Consider the following 26979-nt stretch of genomic DNA (forward strand, 5'->3'; position numbering starts at 1 on the left):
TAAATGGGCCATCCACGCACAGGGCAAGCATGGTACGGATGGGGGGGGGAGTGAGTGGTGACCGGATGGGGGGGGTGATCGAGGGAGCAGCAACCGGGTGGGCTGGGGAGCGAGCGAGTGGCGACCCAGGAGGCTGGGTGACAATAAAGTTGTCAGCCTTGGTCAGGAACCTATTGGATTTCTCACTTGGTGAGGAATTAGATTTCCAATTGATGTCAGGGTAATTGAAGTCCCCCATTACTATTGTAGTGTGTTTCCTACATATATTTGTTAGCTGATTGGCAAAAAGTACATCTATTTGGGAGGGTGGGGCTGATGTCGCTACAACACGACATGCAATCTTGGAGCTCCAGGACTGATGTCAATATCTCTGCTGATGGGCAGTCCTTTTGGACCTAAACCGTCCTGTAGAGACAGTGATAGAGAAGGGCACGTCCTGCTGATCTCAGGGACATCGCAAAGTCCCTGATTGATCCAGGAGAAGCTCTTTTTTTCCAGCGAAAGAGAAGCAACCATTGAAGCTGCAGAAGATTGGGACAGCCTCTGAATGGAAGAAAAGCAGGAGAGAGAGAGTGTGTCGAAATGTGAGACAAATTTTTATTATTAGAGAACACCCAAAAAGACTTAAGAGTAAAATTAAAATTGAAGACAGAAGAGAGCAAGTGGCGAATTAAGCCTGTATTAAACTCAGTGTATTATCTTTTTTTTAATTTTGCCTTTTTTATGGATGGAATTTTTACAAATGCCTCTTACTTTTTAAATTGGACTGATTTCTTTTTTCCCTCTTCTTCTATTTTTCCTCTTTTTCATATTTGTGGATTATGATTTTCTTCCTTTTCTTTCTACAACTGTCAACTGGATTGTTTGCTTTTAAGCATTTTAAGCATTTTTTCCCCTTTCCTAACTTTGGAATTTAAAGAGAGGGGTAAAGGCAGAGGAAAAAGAAGCAACACTGCCATCTAGAGGCTGGAGGCTTGGAAACATTGTTTTCTTTATTTCCTTTGAATATTCGATTCATATCTAATACTTCAAGGCTCTTAATTTTGTTTATTGAAAGAGATAGTGGGAGGAGTACAGATTGTTTATGCAGGTGCTCTTCTGGAGAACGATCAATAGATGGACTGGAATGAAGAGAAAATCTTGACTTGAAAGATTATAGTAAACTTGTTTGAAACTTAACAAAAAAAGCTTTGGATGTTTTAGTGGCAGTGTTTACAATCTGGAAGAATGGTGCAATATGAAGAAGAAGAAAAACATTGCAAATGATTATGTTTGAAATTCAAAAAGTACAAATAAGTACAAAAAACATTGAAAAGAGGATGGAAAACCTAGAACAAAAAAACAGAAAAAATAGAGGGAAGAGTTGAGAATATTTATAAAATGATGATGAAATTTGAAGATAGAGTTCCAAAAATTGAAGGAATAAATGAACAAAGTGATAAGAAAATTGTTGATATGGGCAGAAAATTGAGCGTGGTTGGAAATGACAGGAGTGAAATCTTGAAAGGAGAGATTAACGAACTGGAACTCTATCTCAAACCCCAACACATGGAAGAAGAAAAGGGAGAAAATTTGGCAGAAAAAATGAGATAAAGTCTGGCAGAAGCACTAGTGATAACAAAAGGCAAGCAGATGGAAGGAACAGATGGAGGGTTTCGAGTCTTTACTAGATATGCAAGGAACAACAAGGTGCCAAGAGAAGTCCATATAAGACTTATCAAGAAAACAATTAGAATACAAATACCATAAATGGCAAGAGATGTAGGACTGCACTACTACTGGAAGGATACAGGATGAAGAAATGAAATGTCATAATAAAAAATAAGTTAAACTTAGTTAAATTTAGACTATTATGTATAAAATAAAGTAATAATAGTTATAGCTAAATAAATTATTAATAATGATAATAATGCATCTATATAGAGATAATTGATAGATAATATGATTGATAATATGAAATTTTATATAAATTATAAGGGAGGACTATGGAGAGAATGCTTAAAAGCTTTGTTATAAAAGATAAATAATTCTATATAGAATAAAATATAAAGATGTAATACTATTGGATGAATTCAAGATGATATAAATGCCATAATATAAATTTATCTTAAATTTAGAATACTTTACTGTTTTCTGTAATTCCAACTATAACATTCTATCTTCATATATTAATAGTTCAAATTCATCCTGTTTGTTCCCTAAATTTTGTGCATTTGTATATAGGCACTGGGTGTCTTTATTACTGACTCTGGATATGCTTGATATGTTTTCTATTTGGTGTTTAAGTTTGTCTTCCTTTTCATCCCTCCTTACCTCATTATTTGATTTGTTTTCTAGTGGTTTTTGCTTGGAATTAGTTCCTGGAGATTGGTCATTTTCCTCCCCCTCAATTTTAGTTTAAACCCTCCTAGTATGTTGAGACAGCTGTTTTCTGAAAACATTCTTCCTAGTCTTTGTGAGGTGCAGCCTATCCCTTGGCAAAAGCCCATCATAGAGGTAGTGCAGACATGGTCTAGGAATCCAAAGTTCTTTTGGATTACTCATGCACTTAACTCCTTGCCTAGCTGCTCATAATCACTCAATATTGTTTATGTTTTTTGTCATTTATCCATACCTATAGTAGTAGAAAAGGGTGGTAATCTGTTGGCCTAATTATTTTGGTTAGGTTCTCAGCCACATCCTTGATTTTTGATCCAGGGTGATAACATGCCTCCCTACATTGTATGTCTGGTCTGCAAAATGCTGGTTCTGTTCTTTGAGAATAGAATCTCCTATCACAATATCTTCTTTTTTTAGGGGGTGTAGTCTGGGATGCTTTTCTGTTTATCCCAGGTGAGTTTGTTAATGTGACATTTTTAGGGATATTTGATGATGCCTCTTTTGCATCTGGGTCTGAGTATTTTCAACTGGGGGCGAAATTGACTGCTCAGTTTTAATGGGACCGCTTTTGATTGGGTTAGATTGGGCAGCAGGGGCTTGTTAGATGTAAGCTACTTCTTTCTTTGATAATTGTATTTCTTTCTATGTGTGACATACCTCCATTTGTCTTCTTCTAAGAGTTTATTAGCAGGGTCAAATCCTCCGGGAGTTATTTGTTCATTATTTGGTTCAATTTGGGCATAGCTTTCTTGCGTAGATTGGAGTTTGGCTAGAGTTACCTCTAGATCCCTGACTTTTTCCTCTAGTACCGTAGTTCACGTAGCTTACATTTAATGCATTTATAATTGGGTGTTCTTTGGGCATAAACACATACATTGAACATATATTACATACCACAATAGTATCACTCACCTGTTCCAGTAGTATCACTCACCTGTTACTTTGCTGATTCTTTTAAGAGTAAAAAGTTTTGTATCTTTTAAAAATCCTTTTTACTTCCTTTTTCTGCTTGTTTTTATACCTTTTTTTATTTTACTTGCTTTCTATTATTTTAGTTTTATTTATCCCTTTCTTCCAGAGGTAGATTGCTGATTCATCCTGGTTCAGCCAAATTAGTATTGGAATTCTATGTAACTATGCAATTGCCACCATTTTGGAACAAACAGAAAAGAGTAGGTGGACTTAATTACAGTGACCATTCGTGCACTGTTGGAAGATCTGAAGGACTAGATTGGGAACATCCCCCAAAAACCTATGTAGTCCCTATGAGCCAGTACCATTTTAATGGAACAAAATGAATCAAATTACTTATATCTCTCCCAAAGCCATGGGAACCTGTTGTGGCCCAGCAGGTGCCATTGGAACTGCCACCAGACTCCAACAGCGAGGGGCCCTCTGAGTCGGCTCTGGAGGATGTGGAGGACCCTGGACAGGATTCCGACTCTGAGCAGGGCACAGAGAGGCTGGTTGGCCACCAGGAGGCACCTGAGCCTTGGACCAGTGAGGAGGAGACAAGGGAGAGTGAGCCGGAGGCCAGTAATGAGTTGTTCCTGGATGCACGCCATCGAAGAGCTACTAGGCATCAGGAACAATTACGCAATTACAGGAGGTGATTGTACTTAGCTGGTGGTCATTAGGCTCCTCTCCAGACTATAAAAAGGCTACTTGTGCACAGGCCCCTCTTTGCAGAAGACAACACAGAATCAAATGTCAGAGAACTTTGTATGAGCTTGGCAGGCTGGATTGCTGCCAAGCCTTATCTGTGTTTATTGCTGCCCAAGCTTGTCTATGCTGGGTTGCTGCCAAGGACCTGTCTGTCTGTTAATTAAATGCTATAATTTATCTCTGGCTCAGAGTGTGCTTTGGTGTGGAACGAGTGGGGTCAGAACAGATTGACTTCTGCTCAAGACGAAACTCCATTCAGCTACAATGGAGCAACTGCGTGCTGAGAATGCCCAGTTGGCTCAACAGATTGCTTTGCTGGCTGGTCAAGTCTCTCAGCTTCTGGGACCTGCTAACCCCACCCCCCAGCCACGAAGGAAGTGCCCAGTGGCTACACCAGACAAGTTTGATGGCAAACAAGCTATGTTTGCAGCATTCCTGGGACAATGCCAGCTGTTTATCAGCTTGAGAGCGGAGGACTTTCCCACTGACCAGACGAAGGTGGGATTTATCATCAGCTTGCTCTCAGGCACAGCTACCCATTGGGCTACTCCGTTACTATCTCAGCCTAGCCCTCTGCTGGATGATTTCCAGGGCTTTTGTAATCATCTCCGGCTGATGTTTGAGGATCCCATAAGGAAGAAGCAGCCACCAGACTACTCAGGCACTGCAGCAGGGCAGTGGCTCCTTGCAGGATTATGTCAGCAAATTCTGGCTGCTTAGTCAGGACTCAGCTTGGAATGAGCCAGCCCTCATGGATACTTTTCAGGATGGGCTGTCCAATGATTTGCAGGATGAGCTGGTGAGGTGGACAGGCCACCGACGTTCGACGCATTGGTCCACTTGTGCCTCCAGATAGACGCCCGGCTACAGAGGCGGAGGCCTCGCCGTGCATCTCAGGAGACCACTAGTGTGCTGGTCCCTCAGGAGACTGCAGTTTCAGAGAGGAGCCCCTGGAGTTGGGTGCCGCCACACCCTGAGTGGCATGCATGGAGATGGACAGATGGTGCGCAGGGGGGGGGTTGTCTTTTTATTGTGGGGCTCTTGGACACCTAGCCACAGCTAGCCCTAAGAAGAGTAGGGGGGTTGCGAGGTCTGAGACCTACCCCTCAGCTCCAGAACAATGTGTCGGGACTTGGGCAGGGCCTGATCCGAAGGAAATGTTAGGTCGGGCACAGGCTGAAACAGAGGTGGACGGGTTGCCACAGCACATGGTTTTAGCAGCACACATCCTCTTGTCGGGTAGTCTACAGGGAATTCCGGCCCATGCCTTGGTCGATTCCAAGGCTACCACGAACTTTATGGATGTGGTGTTTGCTACAGCATACAACATCCCTCTGTGTCCGGTGTACCCACCGATGTGGGTCAAGACTATTGATGGACGGTTTCTTCTGTCTGGTCCTATCAGGGCCGTCACGCAACCTTTGTGCCTGATCCTCAGGGAGCACGAGGAGGCTATCCAATTTTACGTGGCTTTGGGCCTGCATTTCCCCGTGGTGCTGGGCTTGGCTTGGCTGCGGACGCACGACCCTCAGATCTACTGGTCGCAAAATTTGATCACATTCCCGTCCCTGCAATGCATCGACCACACCCGGCAGGTCTGTGTGGCCCAGGTACCCAGCTCACCCAAGGTGGATGTGCCGCCGGGTTTAGCGGACTTCTCAGATGTCTTCAGTGACCAGGAGGAGGACCAACTGCCGCCACATCGGCCTTATGACTGTCCCATTGACCTGGTGTCTGATGCGAAACTCCCTATGGGTCATCTATATTCCATGTCTGAGCTGGAGTTGGCCGCATTGCAGGACTTTCTTGACAAGAACCTCACCCGGGGATTTATCTGGCCTTCGTCCTTGCCCTTGTCTGCCCCAGTTTTGTTTGTGAAAAAGAAGACCGGTGATCTGAGACTTTGTTGCGATTACCGGTGCCTGAATGCCATCAGGGTACATAACCGTTACCCGCTGCCCCTGATTCTGGAGTTGTTGGAGTGGCTCTGGGAGGCAACAGTATTCACGAAATTGGACTTGCGTGGGGCCTACAACCTGGCTCGAGTCAGGGTTGGGGACGAATGGAAGATGGCCTTTGGCACCCGATATGGACATTTTGAGTACACGGTCATGCAGTTCGGGTTGACCAATGCGCCGGCAGTCTTCCAACATTTTATGAATGATATCTTCCGGGACCTGTTGGATCAGTTTGTTGTCATTTACCTGGATGACATCTTGATCTACTCGACGTCCCAGAAGGATCATCAACATCATTTGCGTCTGGTCTTGCAGTGACTCTGAGAACATTGTTTGTTCGCAAAGCTGGAGAAGTGTCAGTTTTGGCAGACTACCATCGAGTTCCTGGGGCACCGTATCTCCCCTGAAGGAATTGCGATGGAGCCGGGGAAGGTGGAAGCGTTGCGTAGTTGGCAACCTCCTCGATGTATGAAGGATGTGCAGAGACTCCTCGGGTTTGCCAACTACTACCAGACCTTCATCCTCAGCTTTGCTTTCTTGACCGCACCTCTCACTCGGCTCCTGCAAAAGAAAGTGCCGTTTTGCTGGGGGCCCATGGAGCAGCAGGCATTCATGGCCCTGAAGCACGCTTTTACAAGGGAGCCAATCTTGAAGTACCCTGATCCCCATCATCCATTTGTAGTGGAGGCAGACACATCTGACATCGTGGTGGGTGTGGTGTTACTGCAGGCTCACGCCCCTGATGGTACCCTTTTCCCTTGCGCTTACTACTCTCGGAAACTCAATCCTTCCAAGCGCAATTACACCATATGGGAGGAGGAGTTGTTGGCTATCAAGGTGGCGTTCGAGGCCTGGCGGCATCACCTGCAGGGGGCCAAGCATCAGGTCGAGGTCTAGATGGACCATTGGAATTTAGAGTTTTTGACCACGGTGTGTAAGTTGAACCAACGCCAGATCCGGTGGTCTCTGTTTTTTGCCTGGTTCAATTTTAAAGTGACGTACATCTCTAGTGTGCTGAATCAAAGGGCGGATGCCCTGTTTAGGAAACCGGAGTACTCTCACCCTGCTGACTCACTTCCACCCCGGACTGTTCTACCCGTCGAATCCTTCGCTGCAGTTCATGAACCCGTGGACTTACGGTCTCTGATACAGGATGCGCAGTGGGGCGATGAGTGGGTGGAGCAACGGAAGGCAGAGGTAGGGCCAGCTTCCCCGTGGACCTTTGATGATGATCTTTAGAGGTATCAGGACCGGATCTACATGCCCGCAGGGGCCCTCCGTGAACTGGTTCTCTCCCAGGGTCATGACACTCCAGCAGCGGGACATTTTGGCCTTTTCAAGACATTACACGTGGTCTCCTGTACTTTCTGTGACCCCACTTACGAGACGACGTGCAGAAGTACATCATGTTGTGTGTACCATGTCGACAGGCCAAGTCAGCGACAGGAGCTCTTCCAGGTTTATTGAAGCCCTTGCCGACCCTGGACAGACCCTGGGGAGCCATGTCCATGGACTTCTTGACAGAGCTGCCTCCGTTGTCAGGGTTTACCATGGTCCTCATTGTGGTAGACATGCTCACCAAGATGGCGCATTTCATCCTGTGTTGGAGATTGCCGACAGCTCATGCCACGGCCCCCATGTTCATCCAGCATGTGTTCCGCTTGCACAGCCTACCTGACCAGGTTGTCTCAGACCGTGGGGCGCAATTCACGGCCCAGTTTTTGAAAGGGCTGATGGCAGCTCTAGATGTCCAGGTGTGTTTATCCTCAGCGCACCATCCCAAAATCGATGGGGGTACGGAGAAGGTGATTGGGATCCTAGAACAGTACCTGCACTGCTTTGTGAATCAGCAGCAGAACAACTGGGTGGAGTACCTGGCCATGGCGGAGTTTGCATTTAACAACTCACAGCACACCTCCACATGGACGCCCTTCATGGCTAATGGGTACCACCCTCATTTTTTCCCTCTCACCCCGGTGGACTACCCGCTCCCTGCAGCACAGGACTTCCTCTCTGAGTTCCAGGCGGTCCACCAAGTGGTGCGCCGCTTTCTGAATCAGACGAAAGAGGACTACAAAAGGATGGCAGATAAGTCTCAGCATGAGGTGCCTGAGTTGGCTTTGGGAGATTGCGTGTGGCTGTCCACGCAGCATCTTCCATCCCATCAGCCGGCTAAGAAGTTGGACCACTGGTATCTTGGGCCATTTCCCGTGGAGACCGTCATCAACCTGGTAGCCTCCTGACCCTCCCACGCTCGATGCGAGTACACCCAGTGTTCCATCGCTCACTCCTGATCCCTGAGCGATCAGCTTGTCCTCTCCGCCAATGCTCTTCCCCCCAGCTGTCATCGTGTGAGGTGGACATGCAGCCACCACATGAAGTGGCCCGGATCCATGACTCGAGATGGCTCAAATGACGGTTCCAGTATTTGGTAGACTGGACGGACAAGGGGTCGGATGGGGGGACCTGGACAGGGGGCAGACATGAATACCCCTGCCCTGGTGCGAGCCTATCATGCGCAATATCCCTCAAGGCCACATCCCGAGCATCAGACCCGGGGGAAGGGCCCTGCGGTGAGGGATAGTGTTGTGGCCCAGCAGGTGCCGTTGGAGCTGCCACCAGACTCCGACAGCGAGGAGCCCTCTGAGTCGGCTCTGAGCCGGAGGCCAGTAATGAGTTGTTCCTGGATGCACGCCATCAAAGAGCTACTAGACATCAGGAACAATTACACAATTACAGGAGGTGATTGCACTCAGCTGGTGGTCATTAGGTTCCTCTCCAGACTATAAAAAGGCTACTTGTGCACACGCCCCTCTTTGCAGAAGACAACACAGAATCAAATGTCAGAGAACTTTGTATGAGCTTGGCAGGCTGGATTGCTGCCAAGCCTTATCTGTGTTTATTACTGCCCAAGCTTGTCTGTGCTGGGTTGCTGCCAAGGACCTATCTATCTGTTAATTAAATGCTGTAATTTATCTCTGGCTTGGAGCATGCTTTCGTGTGGAACGAGGGGGGTCAGAACAGGAACCTATAATTCCTCACAAAATTACTACCAAATGATCAGGGTTGGGCAGCATTTTGAATTTGAATCCAGAAAATATGCTTCAGAATGTGCAAAAATTATCTATAGCAGCAGTCATTGGCTTCAAACTGATAGATATGACTGGATAATAGAAGCCTTACACTTTTTAATAGGCATTTCATATACTGCTTTACTCAACAGAAGCAGAAAGGAAGACAAAAAGATTAAGGGCTTCTTGTAAAAATTTAGGATCAGGCTATAACTTTTTATTTATCAAATGTATAAGATATCAGACTCACACAAATTACTTTGGGTAGTAAGTAATACAGCAAATAATTAAAAATAAAAACTAAATATGTAAAAATGTCATTATTAAAAAATATTTAAAAACCACAAGGCAAAAAAGAGATTAAATGTTAGCCAGGTCTTAAAGGAATTAACAGGGATGCAACTAATCTAATTAGTTGTTAGATATATATTAGAATATGTTATAAGGCAGATCCAGAGCAGAGAAGACCTTCCTATTGGCATCCACCAAGTATAATTCTCTAACAAGTAGATCCCATAGCGTATTGATTCTGTCAGATATTATGACACAAGCAGATATAATTGGGGAGAAGCAGTCCCTCTGGAGTTTTTTTTCCAGAAACAGCACAAATCCAAAACAGAAAAGATTAAAAGGCAACTGATTTCAAAGAATTGATAGTGGAAAATAACAAATAAAATCAGTTCATATAGGTGTGGTTATCTAGAGCTATTTCATTACTGACAGCCCATTGCTCAAACATTTTAACCCAAATTAATGACAACTCAAGAGGTGAGATTTGAAGAGTAGCCTGGGCTGTAGGAAAAGATGCAGCTAGTAGAATAAATTTCACATTTACTAGATGTTACTGGTTTTATTAGAGCCGAGGTGGCCGAGGATGTAGTTAGGGTGCAGTACTGCAGGCCACTTCAACTGACTGTTATCTGCAGTTCAGCGGTTCTATTCTCACCAGCTCAAGGTTGACTCAGCCTTCCATCCTTCTGAGGTGGGTGAAATGAGGACCCAGACTGTGGGGGCGATATGCTGACTCCGTAAACTGCTTAGAGAGGGCTGAAAGCCCTATGAAGCGGTATATAAGTCTAACTGCTATTGCTATTATTCATATCATGTTTAATTTGTTTTAAATTCACAAAACATTTTATTTCCTGCTCTGAAATCTACTGTGAAAAGTATATATTGAACTAAATAAATAAGTGTTATGTGGTGTGATGTGGTGGGTTTTAGATTGGTTTGCATTTATATTTTATGTTAACTGCCTTCATCCAGTGACGCAAATTGGTTAGAAACACTATCTTAATTGGGCAAAGAAGTTTTCCTTTGTTAATTTGCAGAAATGTATTTATATAGATCAAATGTTAAAGAAAATAATATATGTTTTATTCTAGGAGAAAGCTCCATTTTAACAACTTAGAGCATATTCCCAATTTCTTTCTGATCATTTGCCCCCACTATGACTATATACATATATTTATATTGTTAGAAGAAATTCCCTGTGTTCGTTTCCCAGCTGGGAAGAAATGCCAATGCTGAGAAGAAATAGACATGGAAGCCAGCTGCCAGAAAAAGCATCCTTTAATTCAGGAAGACAAAAAAAATGTACTGACACAGTTCTTGGCTTGCAAGCAGATTGGGTGTGTGACTGAACCTTTTATGCTTAATTCCCCTTTGAAGCTCCTGCAGTTTGATGGGCTTATTTGTGTGCCTCTAGTTAAAGTGATTGTCCTGGATCCTGTCTTTCTGCCTTAATGGGTTAATCCTGTGCCACAATCTTTTTTTTTTTAATAATTTTATTTTTTATTACATAGACAACATCACATAACAATAGAAAAAAAAATGGGAAAAGGAGAGGAAAAAACCCCATCATCGCATACAATATGTCATTTGATCACAGGTGCATCCCTACTACGTTTATACATCCCATATCTCTCTGTTGTATATTTAATAAACACCACAATAACCTAGGGTTTAAAAAAAAAGAAAAAAAAGGGGGGGGAGACAAAAAAGAAAAAAAAGAAAAAAAAACCATCATCACATGCAGCATGTTGTTTGGTTACAATTGTTTTAACCTCTACATCTTCAAATAATATTTACCATCTCAAATATTTCATCTAATATAACTAAAGGCCTTATTTTCATTCTACAATATATATTTAGTTAACATTAGCATTATTTTTCCCCAGAGAGTATACTTCTATTTATTGTTAACCTTGCATTTCATACCTTCAAACAGAGATCTTATTCCTTCATTGTTCAACAAAGCATCGCTACCTATATATACCAGTTTTCATTTGTTCCCCTATTAGAATTACTTTATCAGCAGCAAAATATCATTATAATAAGTTCTTAACCTTATACATTATATCCCCAGACCTTATATTGATACTTCATTGTGTCATTATTAGATTATTTCACAGCATAATTATATCATCATTTACTTTTTTCAATTAAGGCATAAGTATATCATTTTTCATTTCCAAAGTTTTTTTCCCCCCTAGCCACCGATAAAACAATCTTTGTCTTTCCTATCCTGGGGGTTAATCTTGTCAGGGGGCAGGAAAAGGGGAGTTTTGTTTTACCTTGAAGAGTTTATTTTTAGCCTGATTCCCCTTATCTTAATGGCTGTTTCTATGGTCAGCTTTATTAACAGTCCTTAGCAGGATGCTCTGAGTTTTCCTTTAAGCTAGTGCTTCTTGGTTTTCTTAAAGTGGGAAAGGCTGGCTTCAATCTCTTGGCACAGTTTTCCAAGATTTTTGGTGCTGTGAGGTTTCTGGCACTTTTAGGGTATACTTTCCGCTATCACCCATTTTGTGCTAGGGCAAATATTTTTTCCCAATTATTTCGCCCTCAGCACAAACCAGAGTATTATCAGCTATATTTGATAATCATGGTCAATTTGAACCATCATTAAGGTAAACTGGTTTCTCTTTTTGTTGTGTTTTGTTGGGGCTGAATTGCAGGTCTTAAGGCAGCTCAGGCATTGGGTGGGGGGAGTGTACAATGACAGAAACAGCAAAAAAGTATCCCTTGGTTCATAAGGGGAGAATTTTCAACCCAGGAAGGTCTAGCAACCAGGGGAAAAGTACTGGAAAGAAATTTACAGTATCCAATTTTCTATGCCAATGATTTTCAGATGTTTGATGTCACTTTTTGTGAGTTGCCAGACAAGTTTCAAGCAAGCAGAAGCCTCAAAAGCCTTCACAGCCGTGGTTTTGCTTTAAATAACTACAGGCTGCCCATTTCAAGGGTTGTTTCTTGAACCTGCCCTAGCTCTTACTTTTGTAAGGCTAAATTGAGGTTAGTGAATGTGTAATCTAGGCTATTCATATTTTTTCAAATTACACATAATGAGTTCTACTGATGAAACAACCAGTGCAACATATCCTGCTTTATTGTGCAATTGGGCAACATCTCTTGTGAGTCACAATCAGGGCTTGGGTTTTGAAGATATCTTTTCTGCTGTTTCTTCAGTGAGGAATTGCCTGAAGGGGCATGCCTAAGGTGACCAGACGTCCTGATTTCAGTGGGACAGTCACGATTTATAACCATTTGTCCCATGTCCCGGGGTGTTTTTTAAAAGTCCCGATTTTCTGGCTTCGTGTTGAAAGCCCAGTGGATTTGCTTAAGAAATCCTAACGGGGGCAAGACAAAAGACACCCTGTCTAATCCCTCTCTCTGTCTCAGTACTTTCATTGAAGATATTAAAATGTTAAAGCAACAAAACGGACCCCCCCTGCACCCCTTTTACCTCATTTTATAAGAAAAAATGACCAAGTACCATAGAGCTGCAGGAAATACTTGGCTAGAGAAGCCGTGAGTGTTACTTCCTGGATTTTCCGGAGGGGAGGGGCACGGAGGTTGGAGGTCGGCTCATGTGGAAAAAATGGTGGCAAAGTTTCTTTGAAAAATATTTCCCTGACTAATTTCACCATTTTAATTTGCTCAGTTCTTTGTATTAACATCTATATCATTCTGGATTGACTTGGAGTGCTCACTTATGCCTGCTGGTAAGTGAGCTGGGTTTTTTTCTTTTATTTTTTAATGTATTTTAAAATAATATTTTATTTAATGTGCATAGGATTTTTTTAAATAGTTTTATTCTGTGTGGATTCTTTTTTAAAATTGTCTTGGACTATTTAAAAAAAGATTCTATCCAAAATAAATTGAAGTGAAACCATTTTTAAAAATTCTATGCACAATACTTTGAAATATATTGTGCATAGAATTTGTAAAAATAATTTTACTTCAATTTATTCTGTGTGGAATAGTTTGAAATGTTTTACTTCAATTTATTCTGTGTGGATTCTTTTTTTAAATTGCCTCAGACTATTTAAAAAAAGATTATCCAAAATACAAGATACCAGCTGCGGTTATTCACTTAAGAACTGTGGCAAGAAAGATGGTATAGTGACCAAAGTTACAATGGCATTGAAAAAGTGACAATTTTTCACACTTAGCGACCATTTTTCACACTTAGCGACCATTGAAGCATCCTCATGGTCACATGATCAAAATTTTCATGTTTGGCAACAGATTCATATTTATGATGGTTTCAGTGACCTGGGGTCATTATGAGTCGGCCCTGGAGGAGGTGGAAGACCCTGGACTCTGAGCAAGGCGAGGAGAGACTGGTTGGCTACCAGGTGGTGGCAGAGCCTTAGATCAGAGGGAGTGTTCAGGAAAACACTTGTGAGTTGTTTCAGGATGCACGCCATTGAAGGGCTACTCAGCGGAAGGAACAACTGTGTAATTGCAACAGATGATTGCGCTTAGCTGATGCTGATTAAGATCCTCTCCTGATTATAAAAGAGATTGTTTGTGCCACGCCCTGTTTGCAGGTGTCAACGTTCACTATTCAGAGAAACCAACTTGGAGAAGTGGTTTGCTGTGAGAAGTTTGTTTGCATTGCCTAGGTTTGTAAGATTTACTGCCAGAGTGCTTATCTCTTTGTTTATTTTGGGCTTGCAACCAACGAGAGTCTGGACTGATTAAAAGTATTCTTATTTACGTTTGCTGGTGGCTTTCATTCCTGGACGGAGAAGAGGAGTCAGAACAGCCAACCATCCTGATTTCCTGGTTTACCAGTGCAGCAGGAAATAGAACTCTTAGCAATTTAGTTAAAAAAAATGTGTTTCCATGAAAAGGGAGGTTGATGTTCAAAACCAGACTTCTTTGCTAAACCAAATCATGAGCTACACCTGATCAAGTATAAACCAAAGTTTAATTGATATATACATGCTTTTAGCCATACCACACGGTTTCCAGTAGACCACTTAACTAAATATTCGTGCTGATTGGAATACACAGATCAAAATCTAGGACACAAGGAGAAAAAAATGCAAATAAAGAGGAACGTGAAAATTTAGTAATATTCAAATTCTCCCCAATCTTGGCTGTTTTGCTGCAAAACTGGGCAAAGGTGATGTTATAACACAGAAGCAAGAAATATCTTCTGTTATTATCTCCAGATTTTGGAACAACATTCTATTAGAATAGGTTAATTGTGCAAATCCTTGCAAAGAAATGCTTTGGAAACTAGAGTTACTGTAGCTGTTGGAAAAAGATGTATCTGCTTTAACAATTTGAACAGAGATGCTCCATATTTGTTTCCATGCATTCTGAAATACTACTTTCAAAATATTTGCACATCACTATAACTTAGCTTATAGTAGGTGTAGGGTATTAGGTAGATTTTTTTTTACTGTACCATAAACATATTATTTCTAACCAAATAATCCGACAAGAAAAAAAAGATATCAGCTTGATTATACAGCCTAGAGCATGATTTATTATTATTTGACTTGGCTCTTAATTCTAGCCTCCACCTAAAGTATATTTGCACTTATCTCTTTTCAATATGACTCACTTTTATTCTTGAGAGGAAATGTAAGAGGTCAGGGTCAAAAACTAAACTGTAAAGAACAAATCAACAAATGCAAAATGATACACATACCACCAAGGCTGCCTAAAATGAAATAAATAATTTATTAAGTCCAGATGAATATATGCTAATAGAAAATGTAATGAGACTATTTATAATAACAGAAGATAATTTCTTACTATATCAGGCAGCTGAGTTATGGAGATGTATTCTTTTCAGAAAATTCCCAAACAATTTTAACTCCCCTCAGACTAAAATCAAGGCAAACGATGACTGCAAAATCCAACTGTTGTTATCTATTGCTAAGCAAGAGTGCTTTGCAGCTGCCAGGAAACCTTGACATGCTGTCATTTCTATTCTTTCTATCTTTCTTTCCTTCTTTCTTTCTCTTTCCTTTTTTCTCTTTCTTTCTCTCTCTTTCTATCTTTGTCTCTCTCTCCTTTTTTCTCCCTCTCCTCTATTCCTTCCTTACTTACTTTCTCGTGTATATCTCTCCCATTTTTTCTTTCTCCCTTCCCTCCCTCCTTCCTTCCTTCTTTCTCTTTCTTTCTTTCTTTCTGTCTTTTCCTTTTTCTTTCTTTCTTCCTTTCTTTTGCTTTCTCTTTCTTTCTTTCTTTCTTTCTTTCTTTCCTTCCTTCCTTCTTTCTTTCTTTCTAAATCACTCTAAGGTTTGATGAAAGCAGTCACAAGTTTAGGGTGAATTAAGTCTTTCTCCAAAACTTAAACCAGAATTCCAACAAAAACCTCTAGGTCAGCATCAAACTCAGGTTTTGACTTTTACCCAAAGCCCACCAGCTTCAAAAATTTGGGACAGACCAGATCTCTCTAGCTTAGATTTCCCAAATAGACCTGGCAATCAGGAAACCATGGGTGTGCCACCTCTGAACCCATAGTCATCCTTGATACTACAGAAGGACTTATTGATGCTCAACTATCATGGACTTTGGGAGAGTGGTCACCGCAAGGGATGGAAGGCAAGCAAGGCTAGGAAGTATCAGAAAGGAAGGCTATGGGGATTCTCGGTCATCCAGGATGTCCCAAAGATGCTTTTTTCCCCCAAGAGGCAGCTGAACTTTCTGCTTTTTCTTTGAAGACCTTTCGCTTGTCCTCCAAGAAGCTTCTTCAGCTCTTCCAGAAGCTTCCTCAGAGCTGAAGAAGCTTCCTGGAGGAGAAGTGAAACATCTTCAAAGAAAAAACAGAAAGTCCATTTGCCTCTTGGAGGAAAAAAAGCACCTTTGGGAGAAATGGATGAGGGCACCCGGTCCTAGCCTGTGCCCCTTGTGTCTGGGCATCCATCCCAAGGAAGGGCTCAACCCGGCTTTAAAAAGGGCCCATGCCCCACAGCCAGCCAATCTGCAAAAGTGCAGAGGAGGGCGGGGGGATGTGCGTGACCTGCGTTCAAGACAAATCACACCCAAGTTCCCCAAATATAGTGCCCGGTCACAGGTGGGATAGGTGGGTGGCACTGGGCACTGTGGGCATGATGTACTCCCCCTCCCCCACAAAAAAGTGTCCCCACCTTTGCATCAGGCAGTTTCTTCAACCCTCAGCTGTGATGCGCTTTTGCAAAATAAGTGGGTGGGTGGGCAGCCACTGTTGTTACTCACGTTGTTGCTGAGCTGCTGAAGAGCCATGCTCATGCTGGTGATCCAGAGGGCAGGGGGAAGAAGTTTCTCTTCTGCCTTACAACCTTCTCTCCTCCTCCTTTACCAAAAACAAGATGCAGCTAGCAGAGAAAACCCCATATGGCCAAGGTACCCCATTTTAAAGTTGAGCCCCTTTTTTGTGCCAAGTGGGAAGGGAGCCTAATCAAATGAGGAGGTGAAGAGTCGGGTGGAGGAAGGTGGAAACCCTAATGAGGGCTGCCTGCTGCCAACTATAAGCCAAGTTGATCAAGGGAGCGTGCTGCTGCAAGAAGCCATGCTGCTGTTCCAGGAGCTGCGTTGCTCTGCTGGGTTCTGGGGACTTCTGCCCCTTGTGCCGCACTTTGCAGCCACCGGAGCCTAGCGTGGACCTCTATGGGGTGCTGGAAAACCTGGTTCTGGGAATCCCCCCCCCCCCAAAAAAAAAGGACCGACCACCCATCGCTCCGGTTCTTGCGGCTTTTTTGGGGTTTTCTTTTTAAAAACGCCTCTCCAGACGATCTTGAAAACCTGTGAGGTTGCTTTGAGAGCGGGGCAGATGGGCAGCATTCCACCCTCCCCAGGCACCTGCAACCTCAGAGCCTGCAACAACTTGCCCAATAAAGGCAATTAAGAGCTTCTCACACTCGTGAGAGTCTTGCTTTAAGGCTGCAGGCACACAGGGATGAGGGGGAATGCTGCCCGTCTGCCCCCTCCCAAAGCAACCTCACAGGTTTTCAAAATCATCTGAAGAGACGTTTTTAAAAGAAAACCCTGAAAAAGCTGCAAGATCTGGAGAGACGGTTGATCGGTATTTTTTTTGGGGGGGGGGGAATCCCCAGAACCAGGTTGCCCAGCACCCTGAAGAGCTCTGCGCTGCGCTCCAGTGGCTGCAAAGCGTGGCATGAGGAACAGTAGCCCTCAAACACAGCTGGGCGCCTAAGCAAAGGAGGAGATGGAGAGCTGGGTGGAGGAAGGGGGAAACCCTAGTGGGGGCTGCCTACCACCAACTTGACTCCACACAGAGCGGGCTACAGAGGGTGCCATAAGGCAGGTTGATCAGGGTGGTGTGCTGCTGCAAGAAGCCACACGTTACTGCTGGAGCTGCGTTGCCATGCTGGGTTCGGGAACTTCTGCCCCTCGTGCCGTGCTTTGCAGCTGCCAGAGCCCTGCACAGACCTTTTTGGGGTACTGAGCACCTGCAGCCTGCTCTGCGTGGAATTGAGCTGGCAGGCAGCCCTTGCTAGGATTTCCCCCTTCCTCTGCCCAACTCTCCGTCTCATCCTTTGCTTAGACTCCCGGCTGGGTTCGAAGGCTTTTGCCCCTTGTGCCACGCTTTGCAAGCATGGTGAGGCAGGGAGAGAGGTCGAGCAGCAACTAGGTGGGCGGGGGGAGCGAGCTGGGGGAGAGGCCAGGGGAGGGAGCATTACGGTACGGTGCCATTGGACCAAAGGGTACAGAAAGGCACAGTAAATTTCACCATCCGGTACGCTCATCTGATAGATAGCATTGTTGAACTGAAAAGACCCAGAATACACCCATGCAGAATAAACTAAATTAATATTCAATCCACTGACAATTATTTTAGTTCCTACTAAAGCCGAGGTGGTGCAGTGGTTAAATGCAGCACTGCAGGCTACTTCAGCTGACTGCAGTTCAGCAGTTCGGCTGTTCAAATCCCACTAGGCTCAAGGTTGACTCAGCCTTCCATCCTTCCGAGGTGGGTAAAATGAGGACCCGGATTGTTGTTGCGGGCAATATGCTGACTCTATAAACCGCTTAGAGAGGGCTGAAAGCCTTATGAAGCGGTATATAAGTCTAACTATTGCTATTGCTATTGCTACTTATGGTTCTCCTCCTACCTCTTGGACAGGTCACAGTCGGTGTTGGTTGGAGGGCAGAGATCGACCCCTAGGCCCCTTAAATATGGGGTGCCGCAAGATTCGGTCCTGTCCCCCCTCCTGTTTAACATCTACATGAAGCCACTGGGCGAGATCATTCGGCGGCACGGGATAAAATAATACCAATATGTGGACGATACACAGTTGTATCTGTCTGCCCCGTGCCAACTCAGTGAAGCGGTTGACATGATGTGTCAGTGCCTGGAGGCTGTTAGGGTCTGGATGGGTGTGAACAAGCTTGCACTCAATCCCGACAAGACTGAGTGGCTGCTGTTTTTCCCTCCCAATAATTGGACTTGTATTCCAACTCTCAGGCTGGGGGGTGAAATTATACACCCCTCAGACAGGGTTCGCAATTTGGGAATCCTCCTGGAACCATAGCTGACTTTAGAGCATCATTTGTCAGCTGTGACCAGGGGGACATTTGCCCAGGATTGCCTGGTGCACCAATTGCGTCCCTTCCTGAAGCAGGAGGCACTCAGAACAGTCACTCACGCCCTTGTGACCTCAAGACTGGACTACTGTAATGCGCTCCACATGGGGCAGCCCTTGAAGAGCATTCGGAGACTGCAGCTTGTCCAGAATGCAGCCGCGTGAGCGATTGTGGGTGCACCTTGGTACACCCACATCACACCTATCCTCTGTGAGCTGCACTGGCTGCCTATTGGACTCCGGATGCACTTCAAGGTGCTAGTCATTACTTTTAAAGCCCTACATGGTATCGGACCTGGGTACTTGAGAGACCGCCTTCTGCCAATTACCTCCTCAGGACCGATTAGATCCCACAGATTAGGTCTCCTCCGGATTCCATCAATTAGCCAGTGTCGATTGTCGAACCCCCAGGGGAGGGCCTTCTCTGTGGCTGCTCCGGCCCTCTGGAACGATCTCCCCGTGGAGATTCGGACCCTCGCCACCCTTCAGGCTCTCCGCAAAGCTGTTAAAACCTGGCTGTTCCGGCAGGCCTGAGGGTGATGAGTTCCGAGCCCCACTCAAATTGTTGTGACTGTTGATGAGTTTTTAAGCTGTTTGTATTTGTCTGTCTTTTCGTTTTTTGTATTTCCCCTTTCCCCTATTTAGTTTGTTAGCCGCCCTGTCCCCTTGGGGAATAGGGCGGCATACAAGTTCAATAAAACTAAACTAAACTCACTCAAGGTTACTAGATTTCCAACAGTCAAAATCAGAACATGTTAATTTATATAATGTTAGTAGATATAGTTCATACTTTTTAAAATGAAAATTATCAGAACTTTTGATCAGTGACGTTATCAAAGTAAACAAACCCATGTGCTGATTACATCACCAGATCATGCCCATAAGCGGAAGTGACGTGCACAGCCGCCACCCTCCGGATGTGACGTGCATAGCCTTCCTCCCTGGCTGGGATGTGCATAATTGACTGCACATAGTGCAGGAATCACAAGGTCATAACCCTAGCCGGATATGTTGTATTGGCCTAAGCCCACCATCATGGGCTAACAGATAAGGTGTTGTGCAATATCCTAGCCCTATTTTTTCAGATAAGACATGTTGAAACTTATCCCATCATGAAAGATGCCAAGACTCTGTGTACATGATTAGTTAACCCTAGATTAATTCTATGGACATTCAAGGGGGGAGGGGGGTTATGAAATAAAAAAATGTTTTTTATTTGTAATCATTCTCCTAAGGGCTGCATTTAAATCCACTTTTTTTCCCCTAGAAGGTATTTATTTCTAGGCAATGCTGGTTTTAATTTTTGTGGAGACGGGTCTGCATTTAACCATTTTTTCTCTAAAGGGTATTTATTTCTAGGTAGATTGAAGCCCACCTGCAGGAAAAGACAAGGAATATTAACAGGAATTAAAATGTTCACAATAGGCAACCCGCCAGGTTGCATGCAGGGGTTGCCTTGTTCAGGCATGCCTGGGAAATGCCCGGGGGCATGTCACACCCACCTGCCAACCTTACCCACTATGATTCTGGGCATGTGCAAGAGACGTGTGGGACATGCCCGGGCATGCCTTACCCACCCACCCACCCAGCACACTCCCCTGTGATTCTGTGCATGCGTGAGAGCCATGCCAGGGGCATGCCTGGGCATGTCATACCTCCCATGATTCTGGGCATGTGCAAGGTTCACTTGTCATTACAAGAGCTGGTTAGTTTGCCTTAATTTCAGCAGTCTCTTGAAGATGGCAACCTCAGATGGAGATTTGTTTGATATAAATTTGACCCCTAAACCTCCCAGTCATGGGCATAGAATAAGAAAAAGACCTGGCTACAATGATGAGAATGAACTTATAAAGCCTTGTTATTGCAGGTTCTGCAAAATATCAAATGGTAAGTCAATATAAAAATTAAGAAAACAGTATTTTTGATTTAGTTGAAACACCTTAATCTAATTCTACCTTATTTCCTGTTTTAGAAACAGTGGAGCCTCAAAATGTCAGCATGCCGCAAGTTCTGAAAGCGTGTGTTATTAAAATAATACATCATTATTTAATGGGATGTTTAAAATCAGACGATAATGTGGATGGAAACAGTGAAACAGAACTTATTAACAGCTTATGTATTCAGCTTTCTATGCCGCATGTTCTCTGGGTCATCATCAGTATTACTGACAAAGTGAATAAATTTATTTCACACTTGGTGATCTCAAGACATTCATACAGTGTATTGAGAAGAGTCATAATCCGCTGTCATAAATGTCAAAGATTGAAGCTGAATTGCCATTGGCTCTGAAGGGGATCATATGCCAGAATGTATCAGAAATTAATTACAAGAAACTGTTAAAGCTATGAAATTTATAATAAAATGTGCTTTACAAAACACATGAAAGGTATATTATGTTTTTTTTCTTTTGGTGACCCTTCTGTTTAACCTTGTCAGATGTTAAATACAGAGATACAGTTTAATTAAAGCTCATGTGATATTATTCATTCAGGATTTCCTATGCTGGTTGCGGGGGCCTAGCCAGTGTTTGCAAAAGGTGGAAGAACTCCTTTTTTCTGATGTGATTAATTTGTGATGTCACTAGGGTGTATAAAAGTAGGGGCCGATACTTGTCTAGTCATGTTTACTGGTTTCTGGCATAACCATACCTCTGGAGCAATTTGAACTGCTAAGAAGACCCCTATTCAGAATGGAAGCTACTATTGTAAGTAATTTTATGCCTAATTTTGAAACACTTAGATGCAAAATGGTTTTTATAGAGTTCTTGTCTGCCTGCTTGCTTGTTTGATTGATTGAATATTTTCTTTCACTAGAATGAATGGACAGATTCAGAATGTTTGATGGGGGCTACAATTGTAAGTAGTTTTATGGCTAATTTTTTTTGAAACACTGACCCCTCTTAGATGTAAAATGTCTTTATAACATTCTTGCTTTCTTGCTTGCTTGTTTGTTTGTTTGACTGTGTTTTTTTTTTTTACTAGAATGAATTGACAGACTCAGAATGTTTGAGGGCATATGAAGGTATTTATCTTTCATACTTTCATAAATTTAGATTCTTATAAACATTCTGCAACAATTCTGACTATTGTGGGAGGGTTTCTTTTCCTCCAGAATGGGAGGACGATCAGCCATTCGTGGATCTCACTATTCCTGCAGAACCCCAGGGGTCCCAGCAAAACATGACCCCTCAGCCTTCCACAAGCCACACAACCCGAATGATATTAGGAGGTATAAAATCTAGCATTTTATGCAACTACAACTCTATTAGTATTATTTTTAGAAACTAAAGATGTGTGTGTGTGTGTGTGTGTGTGTGTGTGTGTGTGTGTTTATGTGTGTTGGCATTATTTTATTAGGAATGTTGGTGATAACTTTTTATTTGTTTGCTGGTTTGTTTAACCAGAGCCGTTTTGCAAAAAAGCAAAAATGCATGGCTCCAGACTTCCTGCATCCCCAGCAGACAGTGTTAGTTGTGTTTTTATGATTGTCTCTCAACCAGAAGAAGATACATGTCATTCTATGTCCAAGCTACAATCCCCTAGCTTTGCAAACTCTCAGAATATGAACAATGTTTATCTGGATATGGTGCAGGCATGGGAGAATCCTATCCGAAATTTCAGAGCTGTGGAATACTATCAGCGATACAGATTTGTTAATCTTGACCAAATCCGGTCTTTTGTAGTTGCTATAGATGCTATTCATAATGTATTACAGTTTCTTTTGAATAATGTAGCTATAAACAAAGACCCAAATGATTTTGTTCAACTCCGGTTGGATGCAGAGGGGTTAAACTATCCTCTCTTTTCTCTTAGGAAGTGTGTGAATGATTTAAATGCTGATGATTTTCTGACCAGTGTTGAAAATCTGCTTCAAAGTAAGGCTGAGATATTGGGGTGGTGTTAATTTGCAATTAGTGGTTACCATTGTGAAGAACAAGGGAAGAGGGCTTAGGAAGTTAAACACTATGCTGCTCACCAGAGTACTAGAGAAAAAAAGACAGCACCTAGTAGATTTCAATGTGGAAGGTGAATTTCTTTGTTTTGCTAGCTGTTTGCTCTGTCTGATTGGTGGTGATGTTAGAAATCAAGAAATTATTACCAGGGCCAGGGAACTTCACAGCAGACTGGGTATTTCCACAGAAAACAGGATTGACTTTTCTCAGATACACATCTTTGAAAAACACTTAAGGGTCACTATAAAGATCTTGTTTTATATGCAGGATGGGTGGCGTTTTTTGCCACAGGTCGCGTGCAGCAAGAAAAAATAGTATTTATATTATTACATGACAAGCATTACTATGGCATCAAAAATATCAAGGGCTTTCTGGGTGAACGCTATTTCTGTAAATTCTGCCACATGCCTTGCCACCACAAATTTAGTCATGGCTGTCAATATATTTGCAGAACTTGCCTAAAGCAAGAATATCAGCAGGTTGAGGCGGAGAAGATGCACTGCTGTAGGTGCAAAGTGCCTTGTCGGTCTAAGGAGTGTGTTGAAAGGCACACACAACTCGCTAAGGAGGGAAAAGTTGACTGTAAGTATAAAGAATATTGTGAAACATGTGGGGGGTTTATGTCTTTACCCCCCACAAAAAGTGCAAGGAAGTCAAGTGTGGGCAGTGCTCTGAGAAGGTTGAAAGCTTGGAAGGTCATTTATGCTTTCTAAAATCGTTGGACTGACCACGAATTGGCGAAAGATACATCATTTATGATTTTGAATGCTGCCAAGAAACAGGCACACATATACCTAATTATACATGCACCAGGGATATGTTGAAGGATGAGGATGATAAAGATTTTGTGAGGTGGGATTGTTATGGTGTTAGATGCCTGGAGGAGTTTGTAAAGAAATTTATAAATCATAAGTTTAAAAGATGTACTTTTATCGCTCACAACTCCAAAGGTTATGACAGGTACCTAGTACTGAGGCAGCTGATCCATGAAAAGGTTAGGGTTCAACTTATAAGTCAGGGGGGGGGGGAAACTTCTGTGTATTACCCTTCCAGATTATAAGATTCGGTTTATTGATAGCCTCTCATTTTTACCACTTAAATTATCCAAATTACCCAAAGCTATGGGGTTTCAAGGCTGCAAAGGATATTTCCCGCCACTTGTTCAATACAATGGCCAAACAAAACTATGTGGGACCACTCCCTGAAACCAAGTATTACAGCCCAGAAACCATGGCACACTGCTAATAGAGGTACTGTGTTTAAACTAAAGAAGGCCCTGACTTACTATCGCAGACAGGATGTAGATATATTAAGAGAGGCCTGTATTTGATTTAGGGATCAGGTGATGAAAATGACTGAGCATGAGCACCACAGTGGAATCGGGGGGGGGGGGATATTGTTGAGGAGATTCAATGCATTGACCCCTTCCAATATATCACATTGGCATCTGTTTGCATGGCGCAGTACCTGTTCATGTATTTGAAAAGAAATACCATTGCTTTAGATCCTTTGGACTATTATCACAATACGTAGAAAAGGTATTCAGCTCCAGAGATGCAGTGGTTGTTGCATATAGAGCACACTGAGAAGATCAATATTCAACATGCTCTGAAGAGCAGTGAAAAGAAAGTGGGCAAATATTTTTTGGATGGTTTTGCTGTCATAAATGGAACCCCCACGGCTTTTGAATTTCACGGCTGTTTTTTTCATGGGTGCCCTGTCTGTCACTCTGAAAAAGACTTCAACAAATTACTTCATTCAACATATGGTAGCCTGCACAACCATACTAGGATTAAGGAAGAGTACCTCAGGGCACAGGGTTATGCTGTGCGCTGCATCTGGGAACATGAATGGCGGGCCATGGTGAAGGATGACACCTCTTTGAAGCAGTTTCTAGTTGAGAATAAGCTCCCAACTCTTTTGAATCCTCGAGATGCTTTTTTGGTGGTAGAACAAATGCTACATGCCTGTACTACAAACCAAAACCTGGTGAACAAATCTTATACTACGATTTCACCAGTTTGTACCCTTTTGTGAATAAGACCAAGGGGTATCCAATTGGGCACCCTCAAATCATCTATCAAAACTTTGGGGACATAAAGCAATATTTTGGGTTAGTCAAAGTCAAAGTGTACTCGCCAAGGAATCTCTATTTCCCAGTCCTACCTCACAAATCAGGGGGCAAATTAATGTTTAGTTTGTGTGCAACCTGCACAGAAAAACTGCAAACCTCCCCCTGTAAACACAGTGATGAGGAAAGATCTCTGACTGGTTCATGGTGTACTGTTGAATTGAATGTAGCCTTAGAAAAAGGTTATAGAATTGTTGAAATCTACAAGATCTGGCATTTTGAAAGAACATCAAATGAGCTATTTTCAGGATATATGAACATGCATCTCAGGCAGAAACAGGAGGCCAGTGGTTACCCTGACTGGTGCAAAACAGATCAGGATAAAGAGCAATATATTCAGGATTATGAAAAGATGGAAGGTATTCGCTTACAACGTGACCACATTGAAGTAAATCCTGCTAAAAGACAGATTGCCAAACTCTTTTTAAATTTGCTGTGGGGCAAGTTTGGTCAGAGTACCAATCACCTGACCACATCCATGGTGACAAACCCTGAGGATTTATTCAAATATCTTTTTGTACCCTATTATGATGTTTCCTCATGTGAGTTTGTGGATGCAGAGACAGCCATCGTGACGTGGAAAACAGCCAAGAACCACCCCACCAAATCCACATGCACTAATATATTCATTGCCAGCTTTACGACCACTTATGCACGGCTGGAATTATACAGACTACTGGAGAGGCTGGGTGATAGGTGTCTGTACCATGACACTGATTCAGTCATCTTTGTAAGTAGAGAGGGGGCATGAACACCCCCTTTGAGTGATTATTTAGGACAACTGTCAAGCAAAATTCCACCAAACACTACGATAACAGAGTTTGTTGCAGCCGGCCCCAAAATGTATGCTTATGCTTTGTCCAACAGTGAAGCCGTGGTAAAAGTGAATGGAATCACACTAAATTGTGGTAATAGCAGTAAAGTTAACTTTGACAGTTTGAAAGATTTGGTAGATCATTATTGTCTGTCTGATGCAGAGAGAAAAAAAGAGATCAGGGTAGAATAGTTGGGGATTTTCAGGGTTAAGAAACAGTGAACCCTAGAAACAAGGGTCCTCCGAAAAACTCTAAAAGTAGTGTATAATAAAAGGTTATTAAAGAGTGAGGATTACTGTACACTGCCTTACGGCTATTAAGGATTATGGAAAAAATTGCACAATTTGTACACCCTTTTTCCTGTATTATAAGTGGACCGTCCAATTCTGGCAAATCTTTTTTTATCAAACAAATGTTAGAACATGGCGATGGGGTATTGTCTCAAAGTCCTCAAAATATTGTATGGTTTTATAGCTGTTGGCAACCTCTGTACAAAGAACTGCTTAATAAATTCCCTTATATTAAGTTTATGGAAGGTCTTCCATCTTCTTTTGAAGATGATGTTTTGTTTCTGCCAAATCAAATAACTCTAGCTGTGATAGATGATCTCATGGAACCTGCTGGTGACAGTGACCAAATAGAGAAGGCTTTTATACAGTACGTTCATCACAGAAACCTGAGCATTATTCTCATACTACAAAACCTGTTTTTTTCAAGATAAGAAAATGAGGACAATAGCTCTGATTTCCAAATATTTGGTTTTATTTAGAAGCCCCCATGATCAAATGCAAATTGTCACACTGGCCAGGCAGATTTATTCCACCAACACAAAGTATTTTTTAGAAGTATTCCAAGATGCCACTCACAAACCACACGTGTACCTATTAGTAGATTTGTCAGCCACCACTCCAGAATCCTATAGACTAAGAACAGGACTCTTCTCCCCGATTGGCCTACTGTTTACACCAGTGGTAGTCAACCTGGCCCCTACCGCCCACTAGTGGGCATTCCAGCTTTCATGGTGGAAGGTAGGGGTTTGCTATAACTCTGCTTTATAAATTTTATAAAGTAAAATTATTTCCCTACTTTATAAATCACCATTAATATGGAACTGGTCGGCAGTTAGAAAATTTTACTACTAATAGAGTTACAAAAGTGGGCAGTAGGTATAAAAAGGT

The 26979-nt window shown here is 42.8% G+C and overlaps 1 protein-coding gene across 1 annotated transcript in view; it reads left to right on the forward strand.

The window, feature by feature from the left end:
* Positions 1–26979, forward strand: part of NEK11 (NIMA related kinase 11) — a 195729-nt gene that overhangs the window by 115997 nt on the left and 52753 nt on the right. The window lies entirely within an intron of this gene.

Source organism: Thamnophis elegans, chromosome Z (assembly GCF_009769535.1).
Source record: "Thamnophis elegans isolate rThaEle1 chromosome Z, rThaEle1.pri, whole genome shotgun sequence".
Taxonomy (NCBI): Eukaryota; Metazoa; Chordata; class Lepidosauria; order Squamata; family Colubridae; genus Thamnophis; species Thamnophis elegans.